Below are 25,931 nucleotides of genomic sequence, written 5' to 3' on the forward strand. Positions count from 1 at the left end.
ACCACTGAGCTACATCCCCACTTCTGCAAAATTTGACTGTATGATTGGAAACCCTGCATTGAACCGACGGCCACATCACCCCATTTGACTCTGCAGTATACAATGTCAGTCAGGAAAAAACTTCAGCCTTGTACCTGGATGATCTTCATGGCCTTATGTACAGATGCCTATATACAGCCTTCTTAGCGCAGTAGGCAGCGCGTCAGTCTCATAATCTGAAGGTCCTGAGTTCGATCCTCAGAGAGGGCATTTATTTCCTTCTTTTGGAATGCAAAATTCTCCGATTTTCTTGAAATGCGCAAACTATGCCTAGTTCAAAGATTTTTCCAAAGCAAATGTCTGACTATTTAAGTGGGGCTCTCACCCCAACTGCATGACAAACTTCTTCTTTCTGCATGATGGCAGGCTAGCCTTCTGGAAAAAAGCGAAGATAAGGAACAGAGGCTCCTGGAGATGCCGGGGATTGAACCCGGGACCTCATACATGCGAAGCATGCGCTCTACCACTGAGCTACATCCCCACTTTTGCACTCGAGCTGTTTGATGGATGCAAGGAGTCCCTGAAACCCAGGGACTGCAAAGTCTCGATCATAATCAATGGAAGGTATTGTTTGAATAAAAGTGAAAGATATGGAAATCGAAGCACAAAATCCTTCGAGCCAGATTTGAACCAGCGACCTAAGGATGTCTGACTTTATGCTACAGTCCTCCGCTCTACCAACTGAGCTATCGAAGGAGTGGCTGAAGTATCTTTCAGCGCTGTAATTATCTCTCGCTCAAGAAAGGTTGTGGGGGTGGGGATCGGGAGCAGATCGATGAAAATCATGAACATTACCTGCAGCTCCCTCTCAAAGTCACCAGTTCTTAGAGCACACTGTAAGGTACGTCTTATCACCCCAAAGGAGGATTTCAGACCAAAGTTCATGTTCTGTCTTGGCTTGGGGATAAGCAGGGGTGCTCCAAATTTCAATTTTACAGAAAGGAAAGGAACTTTGATACAAAGACCTTGGGCAGCATTGGTGGCAAATGGATGGCTGCGCGGAACCATGAAAGAAATGACAGAAAGTTATGGGAGTCATTACTAAGCACCCAGCATCAAGAACGTGCATTTTGGATGCATTTTCAAAAGGAAAGAGAACGGAAAAATCTGTAGATTGAAGGTGATTGAGATAAACAAAATATTCCGTTTTTCTAAAAGCTACTGTAAAGAGTCTTTGGTTTAGAAGAAGAACCCTTACCAATGATCAAGAGAGATGCGACAGATTTCTATCATCAAAGCATTATGGTTGTCAAGATGAATCATCACTTTGATGTCTTCAACAAGTAGGATTCTTTTGATCTATAATCATCAAAAATGAGATAGCCCCATTTCATGGGATTTTTCAAGGCAAACGTCTGACAGATTAAGCAGGGTCCTCATCCCTGTTGGAGGACATATCTCTTCCTTCATCATGATGCCAGCCTAGCTTTCTGCCCAAAATCCAAGGTAAGCATGGCAAAAGTCTGGAGATGCCGGGGATTGAACCCGGGGCCTGATACATGCAAAGCATGCGCTCTACCACTGAGCTACATCCCCACTTCTGCAAAATTTGACTGTATGATTGGAAACCCTGCATTGAACCGACGGCCACATCACCCCATTTGACTCTGCAGTATACAATGTCAGTCAGGAAAAAACTTCAGCCTTGTACCTGGATGATCTTCATGGTCTTATGTACAGATGCCTATATACAGCCTTCTTAGCGCAGTAGGCAGCGCGTCAGTCTCATAATCTGAAGGTCCTGAGTTCGATCCTCAGAGAGGGCATTTATTTCCTTCTTTTGGAATGCAAAATTCTCCGATTTTCTTGAAATGCGCAAACTATGCCTAGTTCAAAGATTTTTCCAAAGCAAATGTCTGACTATTTAAGTGGGGCTCTCACCCCAACTGCATGACAAACTTCTTCTTTCTGCATGATGGCAGGCTAGCCTTCTGGAAAAAAGCCAAGATAAGGAACAGAGGCTCCTGGAGATGCCGGGGATTGAACCCGGGACCTCATACATGCGAAGCATGCGCTCTACCACTGAGCTACATCCCCACTTTTGCACTCGAACTGTTTGATGGATGCAAGGAGTCCCTGAAACCCAGGGACTGCAAAGTCTCGATCATAATCAATGGAAGGTATTGTTTGAATAAAAGTGAAAGATATGGAAATCGAAGCACAAAATCCTTCGAGCCAGATTTGAACCAGCGACCTAAGGATGTCTGACTTTATGCTACAGTCCTCCGCTCTACCAACTGAGCTATCGAAGGAGTGGCTGAAGTATCTTTCAGCGCTGTAATTATCTCTCGCTCAAGAAAGGTTGTGGGGGTGGGGATCAGGAGCAGATCGATGAAAATCATGAACATTACCTGCAGCTCCCTCTCAAAGTCACCAGTTCTTAGAGCACACTGTAAGGTACGTCTTATCACCCCAAAGGAGGATTTCAGACCAAAGTTCATGTTCTGTCTTGGCTTGGGGATAAGCAGGGGTGCTCCAAATTTCAATTTTACAGAAAGGAAAGGAACTTTGATACAAAGACCTTGGGCAGCATTGGTGGCAAATGGATGGCTGCGCGGAACCATGAAAGAAATGACAGAAAGTTATGGGAGTCATTACTAAGCACCCAGCATCAAGAACGTGCATTTTGGATGCATTTTCAAAAGGAAAGAGAACGGAAAAATCTGTAGATTGAAGGTGATTGAGATAAACAAAATATTCCGTTTTTCTAAAAGCTACTGTAAAGAGTCTTTGGTTTAGAAGAAGAACCCTTACCAATGATCAAGAGAGATGCAACAGATTTCTATCATCAAAGCATTATGGTTGTCAAGATGAATCATCACTTTGATGTCTTCAACAAGTAGGATTCTTTTGATCTATAATCATCAAAAATGAGATAGCCCCATTTCATGGGATTTTTCAAGGCAAACGTCTGACAGATTAAGCGGGGTCCTCTTCCCGGTTGGAGGACATATCTCTTCCTTCATCATGATGCCAGCCTAGCTTTCTGCCCAAAATCCAAGGTAAGCATGGCAAAAGTCTGGAGATGCCGGGGATTGAACCCGGGGCCTCATACATGCAAAGCATGCGCTCTACCACTGAGCTACATCCCCACTTCTGCAAGATTTGACTGTATGATTGGAAACCCTGCATTGAACCGACGGCCACATCACCCCATTCGACTCTGCAGTATACAATGTCAGTCAGGAAAATCCTTCAGCCTTGTACCTGGATGATCTTCATGGTCTTATGTACAGATGCCTATATACAGCCTTCTTAGCGCAGTAGGCAGCGCGTCAGTCTCATAATCTGAAGGTCCTGAGTTCGATCCTCAGAGAGGGCATTTATTTCCTTCTTTTGGAATGCAAAATTCTCCGATTTTCTTGAAATGCGCAAACTATGCCTAGTTCAAAGATTTTTCCAAAGCAAATGTCTGACTATTTAAGTGGGGCTCTCACCCCAACTGCATGACAAACTTCTTCTTTCTGCATGATGGCAGGCTAGCCTTCTGGAAAAAAGCCAAGATAAGGAACAGAGGCTCCTGGAGATGCCGGGGATTGAACCCGGGACCTCATACATGCAAAACATGCGCTCTACCACTGAGCTACATCCCCACTTTTGCACTCGAGCTGTTTGATGGATGCAAGGAATCCCTGAAACCCAGGGACTGCAAAGTCTCGATCATAATCAATGGAAGGTATTGTTTGAATAAAAGTGAAAGATATGGAAATCGAAGCACAAAATCCTTCGAGCCTGATTTGAACCAGCGACCTAAGGATGTCTGACTTTATGCTACAGTCCTCCGCTCTACCAACTGAGCTATCGAAGGAGTGGCTGAAGTATCTTTCAGCGCTGTAATTATCTCTCGCTCAAGAAAGGTTGTGGGGGTGGGGATCAGGAGCAGATCGATGAAAATCATTAACATTACCTGCAGCTCCCTCTCAAAGTCACCAGTTCTTAGAGCACACTGTAAGGTACGTCTTATCACCCCAAAGGAGGATTTCAGACCAAAGTTCATGTTCTGTCTTGGCTTGGGGATAAGCAGGGGTGCTCCAAATTTCAATTTTACAGAAAGGAAAGGAACTTTGATACAAAGACCTTGGGCAGCATTGGTGGCAAATGGATGGCTGCGCGGAACCATGAAAGAAATGACAGAAAGTTATGGAAGTCATTACTAAGCACCCAGCATCAAGAACGTGCATTTTGGATGCATTTTCAAAAGGAAAGAGAACGGAAAAATCTGTAGATTGAAGGTGATTGAGATAAACAAAATATTCAGTTTTTCTAAAAGCTACTGTAAAGAGTCTTTGGTTTAGAAGAAGAACCCTTACCAATGATCAAGAGAGATGCGACAGATTTCTATCATCAAAGCATTATGGTTGTCAAGATGAATCATCACTTTGATGTCTTCAACAAGTAGGATTCTTTTGATCTATAATCATCAAAAATGAGATAGCCCCATTTCATGGGATTTTTCAAGGCAAACGTCTGACAGATTAAGCGGGGTCCTCTTCCCGGTTGGAGGACATATCTCTTCCTTCATCATGATGCCAGCCTAGCTTTCTGCCCAAAATCCAAGGTAAGCATGGCAAAAGTCTGGAGATGCCGGGGATTGAACCCGGGGCCTCATACATGCAAAGCATGCGCTCTACCACTGAGCTACATCCCCACTTCTGCAAGATTTGACTGTATGATTGGAAACCCTGCATTGAACCGACGGCCACATCACCCCATTCGACTCTGCAGTATACAATGTCAGTCAGGAAAATCCTTCAGCCTTGTACCTGGATGATCTTCATGGTCTTATGTACAGATGCCTATATACAGCCTTCTTAGCGCTGTAGGCAGCGCGTCAGTCTCATAATCTGAAGGTCCTGAGTTCGATCCTCAGAGAGGGCATTTATTTCCTTCTTTTGGAATGCAAAATTCTCCGATTTTCTTGAAATGCGTAAACTATGCCTAGTTCAAAGATTTTTCCAAAGCAAATGTCTGACTATTTAAGTGGGGCTCTCACCCCAACTGCATGACAAACTTCTTCTTTCTGCATGATGGCAGGCTAGCCTTCTGGAAAAAAGCCAAGATAAGGAACAGAGGCTCCTGGAGATGCCGGGGATTGAACCCGGGACCTCATACATGCGAAACATGCGCTCTACCACTGAGCTACATCCCCACTTTTGCACTTGAGCTGTTTGATGGATGCAAGGAATCCCTGAAACCCAGGGACTGCAAAGTCTCGATCATAATCAATGGAAGGTATTGTTTGAATAAAAGTGAAAGATATGGAAATCGAAGCACAAAATCCTTCGAGCCTGATTTGAACCAGCGACCTAAGGATGTCTGACTTTATGCTACAGTCCTCCGCTCTACCAACTGAGCTATCGAAGGAGTGGCTGAAGTATCTTTCAGCGCTGTAATTATCTCTCGCTCAAGAAAGGTTGTGGGGGTGGGGATCAGGAGCAGATCGATGAAAATCATTAACATTGCCTGCAGCTCCCTCTCAAAGTCACCAGTTCTTAGAGCACACTGTAAGGTACGTCTTATCACCCCAAAGGAGGATTTCAGACCAAAGTTCATGTTCTGTCTTGGCTTGGGGATAAGCAGGGGTGCTCCAAATTTCAATTTTACAGAAAGGAAAGGAACTTTGATACAAAGACCTTGGGCAGCATTGGTGGCAAATGGATGGCTGCGCGGAACCATGAAAGAAATGACAGAAAGTTATGGAAGTCATTACTAAGCACCCAGCATCAAGAACGTGCATTTTGGATGCATTTTCAAAAGGAAAGAGAACGGAAAAATCTGTAGATTGAAGGTGATTGAGATAAACAAAATATTCAGTTTTTCTAAAAGCTACTGTAAAGAGTCTTTGGTTTAGAAGAAGAACCCTTACCAATGATCAAGAGAGATGCGACATATTTCTATCATCAAAGCATTATGGTTGTCAAGATGAATCATCACTTTGATGTCTTCAACAAGTAGGATTCTTTTGATCTATAATCATCAAAAATGAGATAGCCCCATTTCATGGGATTTTTCAAGGCAAACGTCTGACAGATTAAGCGGGGTCCTCTTCCCGGTTGGAGGACATATCTCTTCCTTCATCATGATGCCAGCCTAGCTTTCTGCCCAAAATCCAAGGTAAGCATGGCAAAAGTCTGGAGATGCCGGGGATTGAACCCGGGGCCTCATACATGCAAAGCATGCGCTCTACCACTGAGCTACATCCCCACTTCTGCAAGATTTGACTGTATGATTGGAAACCCTGCATTGAACCGACGGCCACATCACCCCATTCGACTCTGCAGTATACAATGTCAGTCAGGAAAATCCTTCAGCCTTGTACCTGGATGATCTTCATGGTCTTATGTACAGATGCCTATATACAGCCTTCTTAGCGCTGTAGGCAGCGCGTCAGTCTCATAATCTGAAGGTCCTGAGTTCGATCCTCAGAGAGGGCATTTATTTCCTTCTTTTGGAATGCAAAATTCTCCGATTTTCTTGAAATGCGTAAACTATGCCTAGTTCAAAGATTTTTCCAAAGCAAATGTCTGACTATTTAAGTGGGGCTCTCACCCCAACTGCATGACAAACTTCTTCTTTCTGCATGATGGCAGGCTAGCCTTCTGGAAAAAAGCCAAGATAAGGAACAGAGGCTCCTGGAGATGCCGGGGATTGAACCCGGGACCTCATACATGCGAAACATGCGCTCTACCACTGAGCTACATCCCCACTTTTGCACTTGAGCTGTTTGATGGATGCAAGGAATCCCTGAAACCCAGGGACTGCAAAGTCTCGATCATAATCAATGGAAGGTATTGTTTGAATAAAAGTGAAAGATATGGAAATCGAAGCACAAAATCCTTCGAGCCTGATTTGAACCAGCGACCTAAGGATGTCTGACTTTATGCTACAGTCCTCCGCTCTACCAACTGAGCTATCGAAGGAGTGGCTGAAGTATCTTTCAGCGCTGTAATTATCTCTCGCTCAAGAAAGGTTGTGGGGGTGGGGATCAGGAGCAGATCGATGAAAATCATGAACATTACCTGCAGCTCCCTCTCAAAGTCACCAGTTCTTAGAGCACACTGTAAGGTACGTCTTATCACCCCAAAGGAGGATTTCAGACCAAAGTTCATGTTCTGTCTTGGCTTGGGGATAAGCAGGGGTGCTCCAAATTTCAATTTTACAGAAAGGAAAGGAACTTTTATACAAAGACCTTGGGCAGCATTGGTGGCAAATGGATGGCTGCGCGGAACCATGAAAGAAATGACAGAAAGTTATGGGAGTCATTACTAAGCACCCAGCATCAAGAACGTGCATTTTGGATGCATTTTCAAAAGGAAAGAGAACGGAAAAATCTGTAGATTGAAGGTGATTGAGATAAACAAAATATTCCGTTTTTCTAAAAGCTACTGTAAAGAGTCTTTGGTTTAGAAGAAGAACCCTTACCAATGATCAAGAGAGATGCAACAGATTTCTATCATCAAAGCATTATGGTTGTCAAGATGAATCATCACTTTGATGTCTTCAACAAGTAGGATTCTTTTGATCTATAATCATCAAAAATGAGATAGCCCCATTTCATGGGATTTTTCAAGGCAAACGTCTGACAGATTAAGCGGGGTCCTCTTCCCGGTTGGAGGACATATCTCTTCCTTCATCATGATGCCAGCCTAGCTTTCTGCCCAAAATCCAAGGTAAGCATGGCAAAAGTCTGGAGATGCCGGGGATTGAACCCGGGGCCTCATACATGCAAAGCATGCGCTCTACCACTGAGCTACATCCCCACTTCTGCAAGATTTGACTGTATGATTGGAAACCCTGCATTGAACCGACGGCCACATCACCCCATTCGACTCTGCAGTATACAATGTCAGTCAGGAAAATCCTTCAGCCTTGTACCTGGATGATCTTCATGGTCTTATGTACAGATGCCTATATACAGCCTTCTTAGCGCAGTAGGCAGCGCGTCAGTCTCATAATCTGAAGGTCCTGAGTTCGATCCTCAGAGAGGGCATTTATTTCCTTCTTTTGGAATGCAAAATTCTCCGATTTTCTTGAAATGCGCAAACTATGCCTAGTTCAAAGATTTTTCCAAAGCAAATGTCTGACTATTTAAGTGGGGCTCTCACCCCAACTGCATGACAAACTTCTTCTTTCTGCATGATGGCAGGCTAGCCTTCTGGAAAAAAGCCAAGATAAGGAACAGAGGCTCCTGGAGATGCCGGGGATTGAACCCGGGACCTCATACATGCAAAACATGCGCTCTACCACTGAGCTACATCCCCACTTTTGCACTCGAGCTGTTTGATGGATGCAAGGAATCCCTGAAACCCAGGGACTGCAAAGTCTCGATCATAATCAATGGAAGGTATTGTTTGAATAAAAGTGAAAGATATGGAAATCGAAGCACAAAATCCTTCGAGCCTGATTTGAACCAGCGACCTAAGGATGTCTGACTTTATGCTACAGTCCTCCGCTCTACCAACTGAGCTATCGAAGGAGTGGCTGAAGTATCTTTCAGCGCTGTAATTATCTCTCGCTCAAGAAAGGTTGTGGGGGTGGGGATCAGGAGCAGATCGATGAAAATCATTAACATTACCTGCAGCTCCCTCTCAAAGTCACCAGTTCTTAGAGCACACTGTAAGGTACGTCTTATCACCCCAAAGGAGGATTTCAGACCAAAGTTCATGTTCTGTCTTGGCTTGGGGATAAGCAGGGGTGCTCCAAATTTCAATTTTACAGAAAGGAAAGGAACTTTGATACAAAGACCTTGGGCAGCATTGGTGGCAAATGGATGGCTGCGCGGAACCATGAAAGAAATGACAGAAAGTTATGGAAGTCATTACTAAGCACCCAGCATCAAGAACGTGCATTTTGGATGCATTTTCAAAAGGAAAGAGAACGGAAAAATCTGTAGATTGAAGGTGATTGAGATAAACAAAATATTCAGTTTTTCTAAAAGCTACTGTAAAGAGTCTTTGGTTTAGAAGAAGAACCCTTACCAATGATCAAGAGAGATGCGACAGATTTCTATCATCAAAGCATTATGGTTGTCAAGATGAATCATCACTTTGATGTCTTCAACAAGTAGGATTCTTTTGATCTATAATCATCAAAAATGAGATAGCCCCATTTCATGGGATTTTTCAAGGCAAACGTCTGACAGATTAAGCGGGGTCCTCTTCCCGGTTGGAGGACATATCTCTTCCTTCATCATGATGCCAGCCTAGCTTTCTGCCCAAAATCCAAGGTAAGCATGGCAAAAGTCTGGAGATGCCGGGGATTGAACCCGGGGCCTCATACATGCAAAGCATGCGCTCTACCACTGAGCTACATCCCCACTTCTGCAAGATTTGACTGTATGATTGGAAACCCTGCATTGAACCGACGGCCACATCACCCCATTCGACTCTGCAGTATACAATGTCAGTCAGGAAAATCCTTCAGCCTTGTACCTGGATGATCTTCATGGTCTTATGTACAGATGCCTATATACAGCCTTCTTAGCGCTGTAGGCAGCGCGTCAGTCTCATAATCTGAAGGTCCTGAGTTCGATCCTCAGAGAGGGCATTTATTTCCTTCTTTTGGAATGCAAAATTCTCCGATTTTCTTGAAATGCGTAAACTATGCCTAGTTCAAAGATTTTTCCAAAGCAAATGTCTGACTATTTAAGTGGGGCTCTCACCCCAACTGCATGACAAACTTCTTCTTTCTGCATGTTGGCAGGCTAGCCTTCTGGAAAAAAGCCAAGATAAGGAACAGAGGCTCCTGGAGATGCCGGGGATTGAACCCGGGACCTCATACATGCGAAACATGCGCTCTACCACTGAGCTACATCCCCACTTTTGCACTTGAGCTGTTTGATGGATGCAAGGAATCCCTGAAACCCAGGGACTGCAAAGTCTCGATCATAATCAATGGAAGGTATTGTTTGAATAAAAGTGAAAGATATGGAAATCGAAGCACAAAATCCTTCGAGCCTGATTTGAACCAGCGACCTAAGGATGTCTGACTTTATGCTACAGTCCTCCGCTCTACCAACTGAGCTATCGAAGGAGTGGCTGAAGTATCTTTCAGCGCTGTAATTATCTCTCGCTCAAGAAAGGTTGTGGGGGTGGGGATCAGGAGCAGATCGATGAAAATCATTAACATTACCTGCAGCTCCCTCTCAAAGTCACCAGTTCTTAGAGCACACTGTAAGGTACGTCTTATCACCCCAAAGGAGGATTTCAGACCAAAGTTCATGTGCTGTCTTGGCTTGGGGATAAGCAGGGGTGCTCCAAATTTCAATTTTACAGAAAGGAAAGGAACTTTGATACAAAGACCTTGGGCAGCATTGGTGGCAAATGGATGGCTGCGCGGAACCATGAAAGAAATGACAGAAAGTTATGGGAGTCATTACTAAGCACCCAGCATCAAGAACGTGCATTTTGGATGCATTTTCAAAAGGAAAGAGAACGGAAAAATCTGTAGATTGAAGGTGATTGAGATAAACAAAATATTCCGTTTTTCTAAAAGCTACTGTAAAGAGTCTCTGGTTTAGAAGAAGAACCCTTACCAATGATCAAGAGAGATGCAACAGATTTCTATCATCAAAGCATTATGGTTGTCAAGATGAATCATCACTTTGATGTCTTCAACAAGTAGGATTCTTTTGATCTATAATCATCAAAAATGAGATAGCCCCATTTCATGGGATTTTTCAAGGCAAACGTCTGACAGATTAAGCGGGGTCCTCATCCCTGTTGGAGGACATATCTCTTCCTTCATCATGATGCCAGCCTAGCTTTCTGCCCAAAATCCAAGGTAAGCATGGCAAAAGTCTGGAGATGCCGGGGATTGAACCCGGGGCCTGATACATGCAAAGCATGCGCTCTACCACTGAGCTACATCCCCACTTCTGCAAAATTTGACTGTATGATTGGAAACCCTGCATTGAACCGACGGCCACATCACCCCATTTGACTCTGCAGTATACAATGTCAGTCAGGAAAAAACTTCAGCCTTGTACCTGGATGATCTTCATGGTCTTATGTACAGATGCCTATATACAGCCTTCTTAGCGCAGTAGGCAGCGCGTCAGTCTCATAATCTGAAGGTCCTGAGTTCGATCCTCAGAGAGGGCATTTATTTCCTTCTTTTGGAATGCAAAATTCTCCGATTTTCTTGAAATGCGCAAACTATGCCTAGTTCAAAGATTCTTCCAAAGCAAATGTCTGACTATTTAAGTGGGGCTCTCACCCCAACTGCATGACAAACTTCTTCTTTCTGCATGATGGCAGGCTAGCCTTCTGGAAAAAAGCCAAGATAAGGAACAGAGGCTCCTGGAGATGCCGGGGATTGAACCCGGGGCCTCATACATGCAAAGCATGCGCTCTACCACTGAGCTACATCCCCACTTCTGCAAGATTTGACTGTATGATTGGAAACCCTGCATTGAACCGACGGCCACATCACCCCATTCGACTCTGCAGTATACAATGTCAGTCAGGAAAATCCTTCAGCCTTGTACCTGGATGATCTTCATGGTCTTATGTACAGATGCCTATATACAGCCTTCTTAGCGCAGTAGGCAGCGCGTCAGTCTCATAATCTGAAGGTCCTGAGTTCGATCCTCAGAGAGGGCATTTATTTCCTTCTTTTGGAATGCAAAATTCTCCGATTTTCTTGAAATGCGCAAACTATGCCTAGTTCAAAGATTTTTCCAAAGCAAATGTCTGACTATTTAAGTGGGGCTCTCACCCCAACTGCATGACAAACTTCTTCTTTCTGCATGATGGCAGGCTAGCCTTCTGGAAAAAAGCCAAGATAAGGAACAGAGGCTCCTGGAGATGCCGGGGATTGAACCCGGGACCTCATACATGCAAAACATGCGCTCTACCACTGAGCTACATCCCCACTTTTGCACTCGAGCTGTTTGATGGATGCAAGGAATCCCTGAAACCCAGGGACTGCAAAGTCTCGATCATAATCAATGGAAGGTATTGTTTGAATAAAAGTGAAAGATATGGAAATCGAAGCACAAAATCCTTCGAGCCTGATTTGAACCAGCGACCTAAGGATGTCTGACTTTATGCTACAGTCCTCCGCTCTACCAACTGCGCTATCGAAGGAGTGGCTGAAGTATCTTTCAGCGCTGTAATTATCTCTCGCTCAAGAAAGGTTGTGGGGGTGGGGATCAGGAGCAGATCGATGAAAATCATTAACATTACCTGCAGCTCCCTCTCAAAGTCACCAGTTCTTAGAGCACACTGTAAGGTACGTCTTATCACCCCAAAGGAGGATTTCAGACCAAAGTTCATGTTCTGTCTTGGCTTGGGGATAAGCAGGGGTGCTCCAAATTTCAATTTTACAGAAAGGAAAGGAACTTTGATACAAAGACCTTGGGCAGCATTGGTGGCAAATGGATGGCTGCGCGGAACCATGAAAGAAATGACAGAAAGTTATGGAAGTCATTACTAAGCACCCAGCATCAAGAACGTGCATTTTGGATGCATTTTCAAAAGGAAAGAGAACGGAAAAATCTGTAGATTGAAGGTGATTGAGATAAACAAAATATTCAGTTTTTCTAAAAGCTACTGTAAAGAGTCTTTGGTTTAGAAGAAGAACCCTTACCAATGATCAAGAGAGATGCGACAGATTTCTATCATCAAAGCATTATGGTTGTCAAGATGAATCATCACTTTGATGTCTTCAACAAGTAGGATTCTTTTGATCTATAATCATCAAAAATGAGATAGCCCCATTTCATGGGATTTTTCAAGGCAAACGTCTGACAGATTAAGCGGGGTCCTCTTCCCGGTTGGAGGACATATCTCTTCCTTCATCATGATGCCAGCCTAGCTTTCTGCCCAAAATCCAAGGTAAGCATGGCAAAAGTCTGGAGATGCCGGGGATTGAACCCGGGGCCTCATACATGCAAAGCATGCGCTCTACCACTGAGCTACATCCCCACTTCTGCAAGATTTGACTGTATGATTGGAAACCCTGCATTGAACCGACGGCCACATCACCCCATTCGACTCTGCAGTATACAATGTCAGTCAGGAAAATCCTTCAGCCTTGTACCTGGATGATCTTCATGGTCTTATGTACAGATGCCTATATACAGCCTTCTTAGCGCAGTAGGCAGCGCGTCAGTCTCATAATCTGAAGGTCCTGAGTTCGATCCTCAGAGAGGGCATTTATTTCCTTCTTTTGGAATGCAAAATTCTCCGATTTTCTTGAAATGCGCAAACTATGCCTAGTTCAAAGATTTTTCCAAAGCAAATGTCTGACTATTTAAGTGGGGCTCTCACCCCAACTGCATGACAAACTTCTTCTTTCTGCATGATGGCAGGCTAGCCTTCTGGAAAAAAGCCAAGATAAGGAACAGAGGCTCCTGGAGATGCCGGGGATTGAACCCGGGACCTCATACATGCAAAACATGCGCTCTACCACTGAGCTACATCCCCACTTTTGCACTCGAGCTGTTTGATGGATGCAAGGAATCCCTGAAACCCAGGGACTGCAAAGTCTCGATCATAATCAATGGAAGGTATTGTTTGAATAAAAGTGAAAGATATGGAAATCGAAGCACAAAATCCTTCGAGCCTGATTTGAACCAGCGACCTAAGGATGTCTGACTTTATGCTACAGTCCTCCGCTCTACCAACTGAGCTATCGAAGGAGTGGCTGAAGTATCTTTCAGCGCTGTAATTATCTCTCGCTCAAGAAAGGTTGTGGGGGTGGGGATCAGGAGCAGATCGATGAAAATCATTAACATTACCTGCAGCTCCCTCTCAAAGTCACCAGTTCTTAGAGCACACTGTAAGGTACGTCTTATCACCCCAAAGGAGGATTTCAGACCAAAGTTCATGTTCTGTCTTGGCTTGGGGATAAGCAGGGGTGCTCCAAATTTCAATTTTACAGAAAGGAAAGGAACTTTGATACAAAGACCTTGGGCAGCATTGGTGGCAAATGGATGGCTGCGCGGAACCATGAAAGAAATGACAGAAAGTTATGGAAGTCATTACTAAGCACCCAGCATCAAGAACGTGCATTTTGGATGCATTTTCAAAAGGAAAGAGAACGGAAAAATCTGTAGATTGAAGGTGATTGAGATAAACAAAATATTCAGTTTTTCTAAAAGCTACTGTAAAGAGTCTTTGGTTTAGAAGAAGAACCCTTACCAATGATCAAGAGAGATGCGACAGATTTCTATCATCAAAGCATTATGGTTGTCAAGATGAATCATCACTTTGATGTCTTCAACAAGTAGGATTCTTTTGATCTATAATCATCAAAAATGAGATAGCCCCATTTCATGGGATTTTTCAAGGCAAACGTCTGACAGATTAAGCAGGGTCCTCATCCCTGTTGGAGGACATATCTCTTCCTTCATCATGATGCCAGCCTAGCTTTCTGCCCAAAATCCAAGGTAAGCATGGCAAAAGTCTGGAGATGCCGGGGATTGAACCCGGGGCCTGATACATGCAAAGCATGCGCTCTACCACTGAGCTACATCCCCACTTCTGCAAAATTTGACTGTATGATTGGAAACCCTGCATTGAACCGACGGCCACATCACCCCATTTGACTCTGCAGTATACAATGTCAGTCAGGAAAAAACTTCAGCCTTGTACCTGGATGATCTTCATGGTCTTATGTACAGATGCCTATATACAGCCTTCTTAGCGCAGTAGGCAGCGCGTCAGTCTCATAATCTGAAGGTCCTGAGTTCGATCCTCAGAGAGGGCATTTATTTCCTTCTTTTGGAATGCAAAATTCTCCGATTTTCTTGAAATGCGCAAACTATGCCTGGTTCAAAGATTGTTCCAAAGCAAATGTCTGACTATTTAAGTGGGGCTCTCACCCCAACTGCATGACAAACTTCTTCTTTCTGCATGATGGCAGGCTAGCCTTCTGGAAAAAAGCCAAGATAAGGAACAGAGGCTCCTGGAGATGCCGGGGATTGAACCCGGGACCTCATACATGCGAAGCATGCGCTCTACCACTGAGCTACATCCCCACTTTTGCACTCGAGCTGTTTGATGGATGCAAGGAGTCCCTGAAACCCAGGGACTGCAAAGTCTCGATCATAATCAATGGAAGGTATTGTTTGAATAAAAGTGAAAGATATGGAAATCGAAGCACAAAATCCTTCGAGCCAGATTTGAACCAGCGACCTAAGGATGTCTGACTTTATGCTACAGTCCTCCGCTCTACCAACTGAGCTATCGAAGGAGTGGCTGAAGTATCTTTCAGCGCTGTAATTATCTCTCGCTCAAGAAAGGTTGTGGGGGTGGGGATCAGGAGCAGATCGATGAAAATCATTAACATTACCTGCAGCTCCCTCTCAAAGTCACCAGTTCTTAGAGCACACTGTAAGGTACGTCTTATCACCCCAAAGGAGGATTTCAGACCAAAGTTCATGTTCTGTCTTGGCTTGGGGATAAGCAGGGGTGCTCCAAATTTCAATTTTACAGAAAGGAAAGGAACTTTGATACAAAGACCTTGGGCAGCATTGGTGGCAAATGGATGGCTGCGCGGAACCATGAAAGAAATGACAGAAAGTTATGGGAGTCATTACTAAGCACCCAGCATCAAGAACGTGCATTTTGGATGCATTTTCAAAAGGAAAGAGAACGGAAAAATCTGTAGATTGAAGGTGATTGAGATAAACAAAATATTCAGTTTTTCTAAAAGCTACTGTAAAGAGTCTCTGGTTTAGAAGAAGAACCCTTACCAATGATCAAGAGAGATGCGACAGATTTCTATCATCAAAGCATTATGGTTGTCAAGATGAATCATCACTTTGATGTCTTCAACAAGTAGGATTCTTTTGATCTATAATCATCAAAAATGAGATAGCCCCATTTCATGGGATTTTTCAAGGCAAACGTCTGACAGATTAAGCGGGGTCCTCATCCCTGTTGGAGGACATATCTCTTCCTTCATCATGATGCCAGCCTAGCTTTCTGCCCAAAATCCAAGGTAAGCATGGCAAAAGTCTGGAGATGCCGGGGATTGAACCCGGGGCCTGATACATGCAAAGCATGCGCTCTACCACTGAGCTACATCCCCACTTCTGCAAAATTTGACTGTATGATTGGAAACCCTGCATTGAACCGACGGCCACATCACCCCATTTGACTCTGCAGTATGCAATGTCAGTCAGGAAAAAACTTCAGCCTTGTACCTGGATGATCTTCATGGTCCTATGTACAGATGCCTATATACAGCCTTCTTAGCGCAGTAGGCAGCGCGTCAGTCTCATAATCTGAAGGTCCTGAGTTCGATCCTCAGAGAGGGCATTTATTTCCTTCTTTTGGAATGCAAAATTCTCCGATTTTCTTGAAATGCGCAAACTATGCCTAGTTCAAAGATTTTTCCAAAGCAAATGTCTGACTATTTAAGTGGGGCTCTCACCCCAACTGCATGACAAACTTCTTCTTTCTGCATGATGGCAGGCTAGCCTTCTGGAAAAAAGCCAAGATAAGGAACAGAGGCTCCTGGAGATGCCGGGGATTGAACCCGGGACCTCATACATGCAAAACATGCGCTCTACCACTGAGCTACATCCCCACTTTTGCACTCGAGCTGTTTGATGGATGCAAGGAATCCCTGAAACCCAGGGACTGCAAAGTCTCGATCATAATCAATGGAAGGTATTGTTTGAATAAAAGTGAAAGATATGGAAATCGAAGCACAAAATCCTTCGAGCCTGATTTGAACCAGCGACCTAAGGATGTCTGACTTTATGCTACAGTCCTCCGCTCTACCAACTGAGCTATCGAAGGAGTGGCTGAAGTATCTTTCAGCGCTGTAATTATTTCTCGCTCAAGAAAGGTTGTGGGGGTGGGGATCAGGAGCAGATCGATGAAAATCATTAACATTACCTGCAGCTCCCTCTCAAAGTCACCAGTTCTTAGAGCACACTGTAAGGTACGTCTTATCACCCCAAAGGAGGATTTCAGACCAAAGTTCATGTTCTGTCTTGGCTTGGGGATAAGCAGGGGTGCTCCAAATTTCAATTTTACAGAAAGGAAAGGAACTTTGATACAAAGACCTTGGGCAGCATTGGTGGCAAATGGATGGCTGCGCGGAACCATGAAAGAAATGACAGAAAGTTATGGGAGTCATTACTAAGCACCCAGCATCAAGAACGTGCATTTTGGATGCATTTTCAAAAGGAAAGAGAACGGAAAAATCTGTAGATTGAAGGTGATTGAGATAAACAAAATATTCCGTTTTTCTAAAAGCTACTGTAAAGAGTCTTTGGTTTAGAAGAAGAACCCTTACCAATGATCAAGAGAGATGCGACAGATTTCTATCATCAAAGCATTATGGTTGTCAAGATGAATCATCACTTTGATGTCTTCAACAAGTAGGATTCTTTTGATCTATAATCATCAAAAATGAGATAGCCCCATTTCATGGGATTTTTCAAGGCAAACGTCTGACAGATTAAGCAGGGTCCTCATCCCTGTTGGAGGACATATCTCTTCCTTCATCATGATGCCAGCCTAGCTTTCTGCCCAAAATCCAAGGTAAGCATGGCAAAAGTCTGGAGATGCCGGGGATTGAACCCGGGGCCTGATACATGCAAAGCATGCGCTCTACCACTGAGCTACATCCCCACTTCTGCAAAATTTGACTGTATGATTGGAAACCCTGCATTGAACCGACGGCCACATCACCCCATTTGACTCTGCAGTATACAATGTCAGTCAGGAAAAAACTTCAGCCTTGTACCTGGATGATCTTCATGGCCTTATGTACAGATACCTATATACAGCCTTCTTAGCGCAGTAGGCAGCGCGTCAGTCTCATAATCTGAAGGTCCTGAGTTCGATCCTCAGAGAGGGCATTTATTTCCTTCTTTTGGAATGCAAAATTCTCCGATTTTCTTGAAATGCGCAAACTATGCCTAGTTCAAAGATTTTTCCAAAGCAAATGTCTGACTATTTAAGTGGGGCTCTCACCCCAACTGCATGACAAACTTCTTCTTTCTGCATGATGGCAGGCTAGCCTTCTGGAAAAAAGCGAAGATAAGGAACAGAGGCTCCTGGAGATGCCGGGGATTGAACCCGGGACCTCATACATGCGAAGCATGCGCTCTACCACTGAGCTACATCCCCACTTTTGCACTCGAGCTGTTTGATGGATGCAAGGAGTCCCTGAAACCCAGGGACTGCAAAGTCTCGATCATAATCAATGGAAGGTATTGTTTGAATAAAAGTGAAAGATATGGAAATCGAAGCACAAAATCCTTCGAGCCAGATTTGAACCAGCGACCTAAGGATGTCTGACTTTATGCTACAGTCCTCCGCTCTACCAACTGAGCTATCGAAGGAGTGGCTGAAGTATCTTTCAGCGCTGTAATTATCTCTCGCTCAAGAAAGGTTGTGGGGGTGGGGATCAGGAGCAGATCGATGAAAATCATTAACATTACCTGCAGCTCCCTCTCAAAGTCACCAGTTCTTAGAGCACACTGTAAGGTACGTCTTATCACCCCAAAGGAGGATTTCAGACCAAAGTTCATGTTCTGTCTTGGCTTGGGGATAAGCAGGGGTGCTCCAAATTTCAATTTTACAGAAAGGAAAGGAACTTTGATACAAAGACCTTGGGCAGCATTGGTGGCAAATGGATGGCTGCGCGGAACCATGAAAGAAATGACAGAAAGTTATGGGAGTCATTACTAAGCACCCAGCATCAAGAACGTGCATTTTGGATGCATTTTCAAAAGGAAAGAGAACGGAAAAATCTGTAGATTGAAGGTGATTGAGATAAACAAAATATTCAGTTTTTCTAAAAGCTACTGTAAAGAGTCTCTGGTTTAGAAGAAGAACCCTTACCAATGATCAAGAGAGATGCGACAGATTTCTATCATCAAAGCATTATGGTTGTCAAGATGAATCATCACTTTGATGTCTTCAACAAGTAGGATTCTTTTGATCTATAATCATCAAAAATGAGATAGCCCCATTTCATGGGATTTTTCAAGGCAAACGTCTGACAGATTAAGCGGGGTCCTCATCCCTGTTGGAGGACATATCTCTTCCTTCATCATGATGCCAGCCTAGCTTTCTGCCCAAAATCCAAGGTAAGCATGGCAAAAGTCTGGAGATGCCGGGGATTGAACCCGGGGCCTGATACATGCAAAGCATGCGCTCTACCACTGAGCTACATCCCCACTTCTGCAAAATTTGACTGTATGATTGGAAACCCTGCATTGAACCGACGGCCACATCACCCCATTTGACTCTGCAGTATGCAATGTCAGTCAGGAAAAAACTTCAGCCTTGTACCTGGATGATCTTCATGGTCCTATGTACAGATGCCTATATACAGCCTTCTTAGCGCAGTAGGCAGCGCGTCAGTCTCATAATCTGAAGGTCCTGAGTTCGATCCTCAGAGAGGGCATTTATTTCCTTCTTTTGGAATGCAAAATTCTCCGATTTTCTTGAAATGCGCAAACTATGCCTAGTTCAAAGATTTTTCCAAAGCAAATGTCTGACTATTTAAGTGGGGCTCTCACCCCAACTGCATGACAAACTTCTTCTTTCTGCATGATGGCAGGCTAGCCTTCTGGAAAAAAGCCAAGATAAGGAACAGAGGCTCCTGGAGATGCCGGGGATTGAACCCGGGACCTCATACATGCAAAACATGCGCTCTACCACTGAGCTACATCCCCACTTTTGCACTCGAGCTGTTTGATGGATGCAAGGAATCCCTGAAACCCAGGGACTGCAAAGTCTCGATCATAATCAATGGAAGGTATTGTTTGAATAAAAGTGAAAGATATGGAAATCGAAGCACAAAATCCTTCGAGCCTGATTTGAACCAGCGACCTAAGGATGTCTGACTTTATGCTACAGTCCTCCGCTCTACCAACTGAGCTATCGAAGGAGTGGCTGAAGTATCTTTCAGCGCTGTAATTATTTCTCGCTCAAGAAAGGTTGTGGGGGTGGGGATCAGGAGCAGATCGATGAAAATCATTAACATTACCTGCAGCTCCCTCTCAAAGTCACCAGTTCTTAGAGCACACTGTAAGGTACGTCTTATCACCCCAAAGGAGGATTTCAGACCAAAGTTCATGTTCTGTCTTGGCTTGGGGATAAGCAGGGGTGCTCCAAATTTCAATTTTACAGAAAGGAAAGGAACTTTGATACAAAGACCTTGGGCAGCATTGGTGGCAAATGGATGGCTGCGCGGAACCATGAAAGAAATGACAGAAAGTTATGGGAGTCATTACTAAGCACCCAGCATCAAGAACGTGCATTTTGGATGCATTTTCAAAAGGAAAGAGAACGGAAAAATCTGTAGATTGAAGGTGATTGAGATAAACAAAATATTCCGTTTTTCTAAAAGCTACTGTAAAGAGTCTTTGGTTTAGAAGAAGAACCCTTACCAATGATCAAGAGAGATGCGACAGATTTCTATCATCAAAGCATTATGGTTGTCAAGATGAATCATCACTTTGATGTCTTCAACAAGTAGGATTCTTTTGATCTATAATCATCAAAAATGAGATAGCCCCATTTCATGGGATTTTTCAAGGCAAACGTCTGACAGATTAAGCAGGGTCCTCATCCCTGTTGGAGGACATATCTCTTCCTTCATCATGATGCCAGCCTAGCTTTCTGCCCAAAATCCAAGGTAAGCATGGCAAAAGTCTGGAGATGCCGGGGATTGAACCCGGGGCCTGATACATGCAAAGCATGCGCTCTACCACTGAGCTACATCCCCACTTCTGCAAAATTTGACTGTATGATTGGAAACCCTGCATTGAACCGACGGCCACATCACCCCATTTGACTCTGCAGTATACAATGTCAGTCAGGAAAAAACTTCAGCCTTGTACCTGGATGATCTTCATGGCCTTATGTACAGATACCTATATACAGCCTTCTTAGCGCAGTAGGCAGCGCGTCAGTCTCATAATCTGAAGGTCCTGAGTTCGATCCTCAGAGAGGGCATTTATTTCCTTCTTTTGGAATGCAAAATTCTCCGATTTTCTTGAAATGCGCAAACTATGCCTAGTTCAAAGATTTTTCCAAAGCAAATGTCTGACTATTTAAGTGGGGCTCTCACCCCAACTGCATGACAAACTTCTTCTTTCTGCATGATGGCAGGCTAGCCTTCTGGAAAAAAGCGAAGATAAGGAACAGAGGCTCCTGGAGATGCCGGGGATTGAACCCGGGACCTCATACATGCGAAGCATGCGCTCTACCACTGAGCTACATCCCCACTTTTGCACTCGAGCTGTTTGATGGATGCAAGGAGTCCCTGAAACCCAGGGACTGCAAAGTCTCGATCATAATCAATGGAAGGTATTGTTTGAATAAAAGTGAAAGATATGGAAATCGAAGCACAAAATCCTTCGAGCCAGATTTGAACCAGCGACCTAAGGATGTCTGACTTTATGCTACAGTCCTCCGCTCTACCAACTGAGCTATCGAAGGAGTGGCTGAAGTATCTTTCAGCGCTGTAATTATCTCTCGCTCAAGAAAGGTTGTGGGGGTGGGGATCGGGAGCAGATCGATGAAAATCATGAACATTACCTGCAGCTCCCTCTCAAAGTCACCAGTTCTTAGAGCACACTGTAAGGTACGTCTTATCACCCCAAAGGAGGATTTCAGACCAAAGTTCATGTTCTGTCTTGGCTTGGGGATAAGCAGGGGTGCTCCAAATTTCAATTTTACAGAAAGGAAAGGAACTTTGATACAAAGACCTTGGGCAGCATTGGTGGCAAATGGATGGCTGCGCGGAACCATGAAAGAAATGACAGAAAGTTATGGGAGTCATTACTAAGCACCCAGCATCAAGAACGTGCATTTTGGATGCATTTTCAAAAGGAAAGAGAACGGAAAAATCTGTAGATTGAAGGTGATTGAGATAAACAAAATATTCCGTTTTTCTAAAAGCTACTGTAAAGAGTCTTTGGTTTAGAAGAAGAACCCTTACCAATGATCAAGAGAGATGCGACAGATTTCTATCATCAAAGCATTATGGTTGTCAAGATGAATCATCACTTTGATGTCTTCAACAAGTAGGATTCTTTTGATCTATAATCATCAAAAATGAGATAGCCCCATTTCATGGGATTTTTCAAGGCAAACGTCTGACAGATTAAGCAGGGTCCTCATCCCTGTTGGAGGACATATCTCTTCCTTCATCATGATGCCAGCCTAGCTTTCTGCCCAAAATCCAAGGTAAGCATGGCAAAAGTCTGGAGATGCCGGGGATTGAACCCGGGGCCTGATACATGCAAAGCATGCGCTCTACCACTGAGCTACATCCCCACTTCTGCAAAATTTGACTGTATGATTGGAAACCCTGCATTGAACCGACGGCCACATCACCCCATTTGACTCTGCAGTATACAATGTCAGTCAGGAAAAAACTTCAGCCTTGTACCTGGATGATCTTCATGGTCTTATGTACAGATGCCTATATACAGCCTTCTTAGCGCAGTAGGCAGCGCGTCAGTCTCATAATCTGAAGGTCCTGAGTTCGATCCTCAGAGAGGGCATTTATTTCCTTCTTTTGGAATGCAAAATTCTCCGATTTTCTTGAAATGCGCAAACTATGCCTAGTTCAAAGATTTTTCCAAAGCAAATGTCTGACTATTTAAGTGGGGCTCTCACCCCAACTGCATGACAAACTTCTTCTTTCTGCATGATGGCAGGCTAGCCTTCTGGAAAAAAGCCAAGATAAGGAACAGAGGCTCCTGGAGATGCCGGGGATTGAACCCGGGACCTCATACATGCGAAGCATGCGCTCTACCACTGAGCTACATCCCCACTTTTGCACTCGAGCTGTTTGATGGATGCAAGGAGTCCCTGAAACCCAGGGACTGCAAAGTCTCGATCATAATCAATGGAAGGTATTGTTTGAATAAAAGTGAAAGATATGGAAATCGAAGCACAAAATCCTTCGAGCCAGATTTGAACCAGCGACCTAAGGATGTCTGACTTTATGCTACAGTCCTCCGCTCTACCAACTGAGCTATCGAAGGAGTGGCTGAAGTATCTTTCAGCGCTGTAATTATCTCTCGCTCAAGAAAGGTTGTGGGGGTGGGGATCAGGAGCAGATCGATGAAAATCATGAACATTACCTGCAGCTCCCTCTCAAAGTCACCAGTTCTTAGAGCACACTGTAAGGTACGTCTTATCACCCCAAAGGAGGATTTCAGACCAAAGTTCATGTTCTGTCTTGGCTTGGGGATAAGCAGGGGTGCTCCAAATTTCAATTTTACAGAAAGGAAAGGAACTTTGATACAAAGACCTTGGGCAGCATTGGTGGCAAATGGATGGCTGCGCGGAACCATGAAAGAAATGACAGAAAGTTATGGGAGTCATTACTAAGCACCCAGCATCAAGAACGTGCATTTTGGATGCATTTTCAAAAGGAAAGAGAACGGAAAAATCTGTAGATTGAAGGTGATTGAGATAAACAAAATATTCCGTTTTTCTAAAAGCTACTGTAAAGAGTCTTTGGTTTAGAAGAAGAACCCTTACCAATGATCAAGAGAGATGCAACAGATTTCTATCATCAAAGCATTATGGTTGTCAAGATGAATCATCACTTTGATGTCTTCAACAAGTAGGATTCTTTTGATCTATAATCATCAAAAATGAGATAGCCCCATTTCATGGGATTTTTCAAGGCAAACGTCTGACAGATTAAGCGGGGTCCTCTTCCCGGTTGGAGGACATATCTCTTCCTTCATCATGATGCCAGCCTAGCTTTCTGCCCAAAATCCAAGGTAAGCATGGCAAAAGTCTGGAGATGCCGGGGATTGAACCCGGGGCCTCATACATGCAAAGCATGCGCTCTACCACTGAGCTACATCCCCACTTCTGCAAGATTTGACTGTATGATTGGAAACCCTGCATTGAACCGACGGCCACATCACCCCATTCGACTCTGCAGTATACAATGTCAGTCAGGAAAATCCTTCAGCCTTGTACCTGGATGATCTTCATGGTCTTATGTACAGATGCCTATATACAGCCTTCTTAGCGCAGTAGGCAGCGCGTCAGTCTCATAATCTGAAGGTCCTGAGTTCGATCCTCAGAGAGGGCATTTATTTCCTTCTTTTGGAATGCAAAATTCTCCGATTTTCTTGAAATGCGCAAACTATGCCTAGTTCAAAGATTTTTCCAAAGCAAATGTCTGACTATTTAAGTGGGGCTCTCACCCCAACTGCATGACAAACTTCTTCTTTCTGCATGATGGCAGGCTAGCCTTCTGGAAAAAAGCCAAGATAAGGAACAGAGGCTCCTGGAGATGCCGGGGATTGAACCCGGGACCTCATACATGCAAAACATGCGCTCTACCACTGAGCTACATCCCCACTTTTGCACTCGAGCTGTTTGATGGATGCAAGGAATCCCTGAAACCCAGGGACTGCAAAGTCTCGATCATAATCAATGGAAGGTATTGTTTGAATAAAAGTGAAAGATATGGAAATCGAAGCACAAAATCCTTCGAGCCTGATTTGAACCAGCGACCTAAGGATGTCTGACTTTATGCTACAGTCCTCCGCTCTACCAACTGAGCTATCGAAGGAGTGGCTGAAGTATCTTTCAGCGCTGTAATTATCTCTCGCTCAAGAAAGGTTGTGGGGGTGGGGATCAGGAGCAGATCGATGAAAATCATTAACATTACCTGCAGCTCCCTCTCAAAGTCACCAGTTCTTAGAGCACACTGTAAGGTACGTCTTATCACCCCAAAGGAGGATTTCAGACCAAAGTTCATGTTCTGTCTTGGCTTGGGGATAAGCAGGGGTGCTCCAAATTTCAATTTTACAGAAAGGAAAGGAACTTTGATACAAAGACCTTGGGCAGCATTGGTGGCAAATGGATGGCTGCGCGGAACCATGAAAGAAATGACAGAAAGTTATGGAAGTCATTACTAAGCACCCAGCATCAAGAACGTGCATTTTGGATGCATTTTCAAAAGGAAAGAGAACGGAAAAATCTGTAGATTGAAGGTGATTGAGATAAACAAAATATTCAGTTTTTCTAAAAGCTACTGTAAAGAGTCTTTGGTTTAGAAGAAGAACCCTTACCAATGATCAAGAGAGATGCGACAGATTTCTATCATCAAAGCATTATGGTTGTCAAGATGAATCATCACTTTGATGTCTTCAACAAGTAGGATTCTTTTGATCTATAATCATCAAAAATGAGATAGCCCCATTTCATGGGATTTTTCAAGGCAAACGTCTGACAGATTAAGCGGGGTCCTCTTCCCGGTTGGAGGACATATCTCTTCCTTCATCATGATGCCAGCCTAGCTTTCTGCCCAAAATCCAAGGTAAGCATGGCAAAAGTCTGGAGATGCCGGGGATTGAACCCGGGGCCTCATACATGCAAAGCATGCGCTCTACCACTGAGCTACATCCCCACTTCTGCAAGATTTGACTGTATGATTGGAAACCCTGCATTGAACCGACGGCCACATCACCCCATTCGACTCTGCAGTATACAATGTCAGTCAGGAAAATCCTTCAGCCTTGTACCTGGATGATCTTCATGGTCTTATGTACAGATGCCTATATACAGCCTTCTTAGCGCTGTAGGCAGCGCGTCAGTCTCATAATCTGAAGGTCCTGAGTTCGATCCTCAGAGAGGGCATTTATTTCCTTCTTTTGGAATGCAAAATTCTCCGATTTTCTTGAAATGCGTAAACTATGCCTAGTTCAAAGATTTTTCCAAAGCAAATGTCTGACTATTTAAGTGGGGCTCTCACCCCAACTGCATGACAAACTTCTTCTTTCTGCATGATGGCAGGCTAGCCTTCTGGAAAAAAGCCAAGATAAGGAACAGAGGCTCCTGGAGATGCCGGGGATTGAACCCGGGACCTCATACATGCAAAACATGCGCTCTACCACTGAGCTACATCCCCACTTTTGCACTCGA

General features: G+C 44.1%; 20 non-coding genes across 20 annotated transcripts; 14 read left to right on the forward strand and 6 right to left on the reverse strand.

The window, feature by feature from the left end:
- The first annotated feature begins 176 nt into the window (after positions 1–176).
- Positions 177–249, forward strand: TRNAM-CAU (transfer RNA methionine (anticodon CAU)). The gene has a single exon. It is a non-coding gene; the product is annotated as a tRNA-Met (tRNA).
- A 199-nt stretch (positions 250–448) lies between these two features.
- Positions 449–520, reverse strand: TRNAA-CGC (transfer RNA alanine (anticodon CGC)). The gene has a single exon. It is a non-coding gene; the product is annotated as a tRNA-Ala (tRNA).
- Positions 521–1,732: 1,212 nt separating this feature from the next.
- TRNAM-CAU (transfer RNA methionine (anticodon CAU)) lies at positions 1,733–1,805 on the forward strand. Its single transcript has one exon. It is a non-coding gene; the product is annotated as a tRNA-Met (tRNA).
- A 199-nt stretch (positions 1,806–2,004) lies between these two features.
- TRNAA-CGC (transfer RNA alanine (anticodon CGC)) lies at positions 2,005–2,076 on the reverse strand. The gene has a single exon. It is a non-coding gene; the product is annotated as a tRNA-Ala (tRNA).
- Positions 2,077–3,288: 1,212 nt separating this feature from the next.
- On the forward strand, positions 3,289–3,361 carry TRNAM-CAU (transfer RNA methionine (anticodon CAU)). The gene has a single exon. It is a non-coding gene; the product is annotated as a tRNA-Met (tRNA).
- A 4,595-nt stretch (positions 3,362–7,956) lies between these two features.
- TRNAM-CAU (transfer RNA methionine (anticodon CAU)) lies at positions 7,957–8,029 on the forward strand. Its single transcript has one exon. It is a non-coding gene; the product is annotated as a tRNA-Met (tRNA).
- A 3,039-nt stretch (positions 8,030–11,068) lies between these two features.
- TRNAM-CAU (transfer RNA methionine (anticodon CAU)) lies at positions 11,069–11,141 on the forward strand. The gene has a single exon. It is a non-coding gene; the product is annotated as a tRNA-Met (tRNA).
- A 428-nt stretch (positions 11,142–11,569) lies between these two features.
- TRNAM-CAU (transfer RNA methionine (anticodon CAU)) lies at positions 11,570–11,642 on the forward strand. The gene has a single exon. It is a non-coding gene; the product is annotated as a tRNA-Met (tRNA).
- Positions 11,643–13,125: 1,483 nt separating this feature from the next.
- TRNAM-CAU (transfer RNA methionine (anticodon CAU)) lies at positions 13,126–13,198 on the forward strand. Its single transcript has one exon. It is a non-coding gene; the product is annotated as a tRNA-Met (tRNA).
- A 1,483-nt stretch (positions 13,199–14,681) lies between these two features.
- Positions 14,682–14,754, forward strand: TRNAM-CAU (transfer RNA methionine (anticodon CAU)). The gene has a single exon. It is a non-coding gene; the product is annotated as a tRNA-Met (tRNA).
- Positions 14,755–14,953: 199 nt separating this feature from the next.
- TRNAA-CGC (transfer RNA alanine (anticodon CGC)) lies at positions 14,954–15,025 on the reverse strand. Its single transcript has one exon. It is a non-coding gene; the product is annotated as a tRNA-Ala (tRNA).
- A 1,212-nt stretch (positions 15,026–16,237) lies between these two features.
- Positions 16,238–16,310, forward strand: TRNAM-CAU (transfer RNA methionine (anticodon CAU)). The gene has a single exon. It is a non-coding gene; the product is annotated as a tRNA-Met (tRNA).
- A 1,483-nt stretch (positions 16,311–17,793) lies between these two features.
- On the forward strand, positions 17,794–17,866 carry TRNAM-CAU (transfer RNA methionine (anticodon CAU)). Its single transcript has one exon. It is a non-coding gene; the product is annotated as a tRNA-Met (tRNA).
- A 199-nt stretch (positions 17,867–18,065) lies between these two features.
- Positions 18,066–18,137, reverse strand: TRNAA-CGC (transfer RNA alanine (anticodon CGC)). Its single transcript has one exon. It is a non-coding gene; the product is annotated as a tRNA-Ala (tRNA).
- Positions 18,138–19,349: 1,212 nt separating this feature from the next.
- TRNAM-CAU (transfer RNA methionine (anticodon CAU)) lies at positions 19,350–19,422 on the forward strand. Its single transcript has one exon. It is a non-coding gene; the product is annotated as a tRNA-Met (tRNA).
- Positions 19,423–20,905: 1,483 nt separating this feature from the next.
- TRNAM-CAU (transfer RNA methionine (anticodon CAU)) lies at positions 20,906–20,978 on the forward strand. The gene has a single exon. It is a non-coding gene; the product is annotated as a tRNA-Met (tRNA).
- Positions 20,979–21,177: 199 nt separating this feature from the next.
- On the reverse strand, positions 21,178–21,249 carry TRNAA-CGC (transfer RNA alanine (anticodon CGC)). The gene has a single exon. It is a non-coding gene; the product is annotated as a tRNA-Ala (tRNA).
- A 1,212-nt stretch (positions 21,250–22,461) lies between these two features.
- Positions 22,462–22,534, forward strand: TRNAM-CAU (transfer RNA methionine (anticodon CAU)). Its single transcript has one exon. It is a non-coding gene; the product is annotated as a tRNA-Met (tRNA).
- Positions 22,535–22,733: 199 nt separating this feature from the next.
- TRNAA-CGC (transfer RNA alanine (anticodon CGC)) lies at positions 22,734–22,805 on the reverse strand. Its single transcript has one exon. It is a non-coding gene; the product is annotated as a tRNA-Ala (tRNA).
- A 1,212-nt stretch (positions 22,806–24,017) lies between these two features.
- On the forward strand, positions 24,018–24,090 carry TRNAM-CAU (transfer RNA methionine (anticodon CAU)). Its single transcript has one exon. It is a non-coding gene; the product is annotated as a tRNA-Met (tRNA).
- The last annotated feature ends 1,841 nt before the right edge of the window (positions 24,091–25,931 follow it).

This window comes from Triturus cristatus, chromosome 4_1 (assembly GCF_964204655.1).
Source record: "Triturus cristatus chromosome 4_1, aTriCri1.1, whole genome shotgun sequence".
NCBI classification, from domain to species: domain Eukaryota; kingdom Metazoa; phylum Chordata; class Amphibia; order Caudata; family Salamandridae; genus Triturus; species Triturus cristatus.